At 45.6% G+C, this 5,557-nt stretch overlaps 1 pseudogene; it reads right to left on the minus strand.

Annotated features, from left to right (window-relative positions):
- Nucleotides 1–964: 964 nt before the first annotated feature.
- LOC125610654 lies at nucleotides 965–3,299 on the minus strand (annotated as a pseudogene).
- Between the last annotated feature and the right edge of the window lie 2,258 nt (nucleotides 3,300–5,557).

Below are 5,557 nucleotides of genomic sequence, written 5' to 3' on the forward strand. Positions count from 1 at the left end.
TCTCTTTCCCTCCTATGGCAGAGGCCTTCTCTTTATAGTTGGGACACGGCCACGGCAGCCCCAGCTTAGTAAATCCCAAGAAAGCACTTCTTTCTCTCAGCATCTGATTGTCAGTTCCAGAGAAGTTCCTGCTAGACCCTGCTTGGGCCACCTGCTCCCTTCTTGAACCCATGAATCACTGTTGTCAGGACAATGGAGAAGTATGATTGGCCATGCCTAGGTCATGTGACCAGTGATGGAGGTTTACTGTGTGCTGTAATAAATGGCTCCACCAGAAACACATGGAAAGGAAAAGGAGTGTTCCTCAACAGAAGGGGAGCAAGGAACCCAAACTAGCAGATGTTACCCCATGAAGGGCACCTTGCCTCTACCTGACAGGTATGCAGTAAGGGGCAACTTAAAGAGGTGATGGTACTCAATAGGCTCTGAGAGCAACAGTCCAGTCTCCCATTTGTCACCTTCATGGTTTCTCTTGACTCCAGGACTGTGTCCAGTGGAAAATCCACTCATTCCCAAACGAGGAGAAACTCCTCTTGGTTGGTGTAGGGACCACGGGCTGCCCTTTCTAACTTGGTGTAAATTTGAAGAGCTTTAATGGGGCCCCTGATCCTACCACACCCCAAGTGGGATCTCTTTGCATTTCACAGTCAATGGGAAATAAATGTGTCAAGACAGTTATTTGGAGGTGGCACTGAACTTCTTTTCTTTCCACAGTCTGAGCCAATGGCCGGCGGAGAATGACACTCCACATTTATAATCAGAGAAACTCACTGGCCTGAGATCCTCACCGTTGGCAGACTGAGAACTGAAGAGAATTCTTGGTCACTCAACTTGATGAAGGTTGAGTGGGTTTAGCTGTGGACAGTGAGAGCCCAGTACACAAAGAACAGCGGCCCGTTGTTCATTTAACTTCCACGTGCCGTAAAATCGGTTCAAGTTGTTTTTTAAATTAAAGGTCATTTAATTAAACAACAAAAAAAACTTTATACAGATTATTGATACCTAAACACACTTTGGTTTGGAACATGAAATAAAATGAAATCATAGGCACAGAGTTGTATTCATAAGTGTGCTAAATCAAAACCTGTACAATAGTGAGAAACATTAAAGGGTCAAATCCAAGTACAAAGGAAGACACTCCTCTGAATTCCCATGTTTCATCAGACATCAAAAACCACCCATCTTTTGGTTCTTTTCTTGTACATTATTCTGTATCCACATTCTCTGCATCTGATTGGATCTGTGGATTTTATTTCATTTTCTGTGTGACATTCTCCACAGATATATATCATTGGCTGCTGCTTTGGGTTCAATGTCCTTAGGAGCGTCCATTGCTAGTACCTATACAGCACAGAAACTTTTCCCTGCATTTCCACACAAAACCCCAGTTATCACAGTGTTGCAGCCAATTACTAGTCCAAAGTCTTTTTTAAAAAATTTTTTTAGTTGTTGATGGATCTTTATTTTATTCATTTATTTTTATGTGGTGCTGAGAATCAAACCCAGTGCCTCACACATGCCAGGCAAGTGCTCTACCACTGAGCCACCACCCCAGCCCTGGTCCCAAGTCTTGAACCCAGCTCCAGATATGACTTGGAGTAACGTGCGGTCCCCCTCCCTCCTTCTGCTCTTCTTTCCCTCTCAACCTTCTTCCTTTCCTTCTTTCCTTCCTTCCTTCCTTTCATTTATGAAAAAAATTCAAGCAGAGAAATCTGGAAAACAACAGAAACCCATGCTCACCATCTAGAATTCACAGATATTAACATCCAGTTGCATTTGCTTCAGATTTTTTTAAAAAAGAAATTCTAAATTGCAGATCAAATTGAAGCTTTTTTTTTTTTTTTATTCCACCTGGTCCTGTCCCCCTCCCTTCCTACGCAGAGTCAGCCATTGTCGTGAATTAACTGAGCCTCTTCCCCACCATGATTACATACTTTAATACACAAGCAGGCATCCGTGAACAATGCAGAAATTTTTTGGTGGGGTTTAAATTTACCTAGATGTCAACATACTGTACTGATTCTGCAAATTGCTCTTGTCACTCAGTCTTGTTTCCAGGATCAATCCATGTCATTTCTCATACACACACAGTTAATTCTTCTTAAATGCCAGATAACATTTCATCTGATGATTATATGCTCTGTTTATCCATTCCTCCATCAATGGGCATTTAAGTCATTTCACATTTTTTGCTATTGAAAACAATGCTTTGGATTTGGCATGTGAGTTAAAACTGTCTAAAATCTACAAAGACCCCCTTAGCAGAGAAGGATTCAAAGAAGCACGTGCCTTTCTTTCATTGCATTGGGATACCTTAGCCCTTTACATGAACCTGCACAAGACTTCACAGTTTGGGAGGCACTTTCTCACTCAGGACTTCAAAGTTGTAGACAGGGTAGGTTTTCCTGACCTGTTTTGCTAACTGGGAAGTTGAAGGCTGGAGAAGAAAAGAATTCTATCTCAGAAACAGCCAGTTTGGGAGAATCCAGTTTATAATTTCAGATTTAACCTCAGTCCCTGCAGGGAGCTACCACCATCTGAGTTTTTAGTAGTTTTTTTTTTGTTTGTTTGTTTTGTTTTGAATCTCATCCTCATATAGGGCCACTGATAGCAACCTTAATGTACTCACACAGACACTAGAGGATTAAATAAAAAGAGGACGGTGGCACATAAAGAAGGCAGAAACCAAGGACTCGCAGCTTCTGGTCCACAGATGTTTTGTTTGGCCCAGCCAATGTTTTTAAAGAGTTGAGCTAAATTTTAATAATTGGGATGTTTTACATTTTTTAAAATGCAGATTCCTAGCTTCTCTTAAAAAAAAATCTGGAGACCCAACCACTCCAGATCTGTGTTCCTACACGGCAGCAGTCAGCTACACTGAGAAGGAACCACACCTTTACAAGGCCAGGGCTCTTCAGTTTTCCACACTCCCCACCACTCCCTATTGTCTCTTACCCTGATGCCAAGGCACAGTCACCATCTGTCACTGTGCTTGCACTGTTGCTTTGCCTGTAGTGGGAAAATGTTTTCCTGTGTTCGTTTTGTTTCAAAATGAAAAATCAAATTGAGTCAAGAGCAATCACAATTTTTCTTATGCCCAGCTCACTTCTATCCTCAACCGCTCTGGGCATTTCAGTTTGTGAGTGTGGTTGAAGGGAATATTATTTTTAATAGATCATGATTTCTCAAACAAAAGAACAAGAGACAACCCAACTATCCCACTCCTCGGTCTATACCCAAAGGACTTAAAAATAGCATACTTCAGGGACGCAGCCACATCAATGTTTATAGCAGCACAATTCACAATAGCTAAACTGTGGAGCCAAACTAGATGCCCTTCAATGGATAAATGGATAAAAAAAATGTGGCATATATACACAATGGAATATTACTCAGCAATAAAATAGAATGAAATCATGGCATTTGCAGGTAAATGGATGGAGTTAGAGAAGATAATGCTAAATGAAGTTAGCCAATCCCCAAAAAACCAAATGCCGAATGTTTTCTTTGATAGAAGGAGGCTGATTCATAGTGGGGTAGGAGGGGGAGCATGGGAGGAATAGATGAACTCTAGATAGGGCAGAGGGGTGGGAGGGGAAGGGAGGGGGCAGGGGTAGGAAAGGCGGTGGAATGAGATGAACATCATCACCCTAAGGACATGTAGGAAGACATGAAGAAACTGAAGGCTGGATTCTACGCTGGAAGGCTGAATGGCCGGGTCACAGTTCTGACCCCCGTGGGCAACTTCTCCTCCCCCGTGGGCCTCAGTTTCCCATCTCTAAGATCAGGTGAAGGGCTTTGGACAGGATGATCTCTAGACTGCCTCTCAGATCTACAGCTGGGTGGCTCTCGGGCTCTCCTCTTCCATGCTAAGATGAACCATGGCTGGGTCAGAGCCATGTCAGCTTGGAGAGCCAGGAGTGCTGCTCGAGATGGTCTACCAGAGTGTGACTCTCACTGTGTGGGGCTGTGTCATTGCAGATTCTCAGCAGCTGGAGCCAGGAACAGCCAGCCAAACTCCCAACTGTGGCCATCTTCTCGTTTGAATTTCTCTTGGAAACCCAAAGAAGTATGCCTTCATTGCCTTGCTCTGGTGCCCAGGAAATTTTCAGATTTGGGAAGCATGGTGGCTTGGCAGTCTAGAGACCTGAGACGGACTTCTGGGCCTGGCTGGGTGACCTCCTGCCCTGTCGATGCTCTGATTCTGCCTGTAACTTTCCCTCTGTGAGCTCTGTTCTTCTCCCCCGTTTTGCAAACTTCTGTACAAAGAGAAGAGATGATTCATCAGCATCATTTGTGCAGAAGTCAATGTCCCATTAAACTGCAACTGAGACCAGGGACCCGAGAGACAGCTGCACAGAGTGAGGAAGATGGGCCTTTGGAGAATCACAGGGCCTCTGCTGGACCTTCCTAGAGACAGTAGCAAGGAAAGCTTGAGTCTTGCCACCACTTGTGCTGGGGGAAGCCCCCGGCCCTCCCACCCCACGCTCACCCTCTAATCTCCGCAAGCTGTGAATATGTTAGGCTGCAGGAAAAAGGCACTTTCAGGCGTGATTAAAGTTACATGCCTTCAAACAGGGAGATCATCCTGGATTATGCGAGGAGTCCACTCATCCACTTGTGCTATCAAAAGCCAAGAACTTCCTCTGGCTGGAGCAGGAAAGATGCCGAAGAAGGGGACAGGGGATATCACAAGTGTGAGACAGGCCTGAGCCACCCTTGCTGGAGGGAGCTCCTGGAAAGCAGCACAGAGCAATTCAGGCCGGCTGGGGACAGCAAGGCAGACCCCGCCGACAGCCTGCAAGACGACTGGGCTTCAGTCTAACAGGGGAGCTGAATGAGCCCCACAACCTGAGAGGGTTTAGAAGCAAATCATCCCCAGAGCTCCAGGTGGGAGCCTCAGGAGCCACCACCATTCAGACCCCGAGCAGAGGACCCACTAAGTGTGCCTGGGCCACCCTCCAGCCCCACCGTGCCGTGAGGTGATAAACAGGGCTTCTTTCAAGCCACCAAGGTTGTAGTAACTGTTATGGCTGCAAGAGGAAATGAACACAGACCTCTTGTTGCAGGTGGAAGCCAGTGAGAGAAAATGGCGGCACGTGGTCTTAGGAGTCTGCCCTGTAGAGAAGAGTGTTCAGAAAGGACAGCAAAGGACATGGCTTCATGGAGGGTGTGTCACTTAAGAATCCGACCTGGAGCATCAGCCAGATTTGGAGATGGAAGAGGGGAGGGCTCCACCTGGCAGGGTGTCTTTTCTGTACCCCAAAGAGTACCCACATTAGTGCCCAGGAGAGCACCTGGGGCCTGAGCTGACCCTGCTGGGCAGAGAGGGGTGTGACCTGCATTCCCAGGTTCACGGGCGTTATATAGGATCAATACCCTTTTTCAATGAAAGTGATAAACGATTATAAGAGTATTTCATATTTTGAGGTCATAAGGTATTTCCTCCACACCTGAAAACCTATAGAATCCAAATCAGGGATGTAAACGAGGAGAAAACAGGGGATGCTGGGTAGGATGCATCCCACCATATTCGTCCTTCATAACCACAGAAGTG

This window comes from Marmota marmota, unplaced genomic scaffold, assembly GCF_001458135.2.
Source record: "Marmota marmota marmota unplaced genomic scaffold, marMar, whole genome shotgun sequence".
Classification (NCBI taxonomy): domain Eukaryota; kingdom Metazoa; phylum Chordata; class Mammalia; order Rodentia; family Sciuridae; genus Marmota; species Marmota marmota.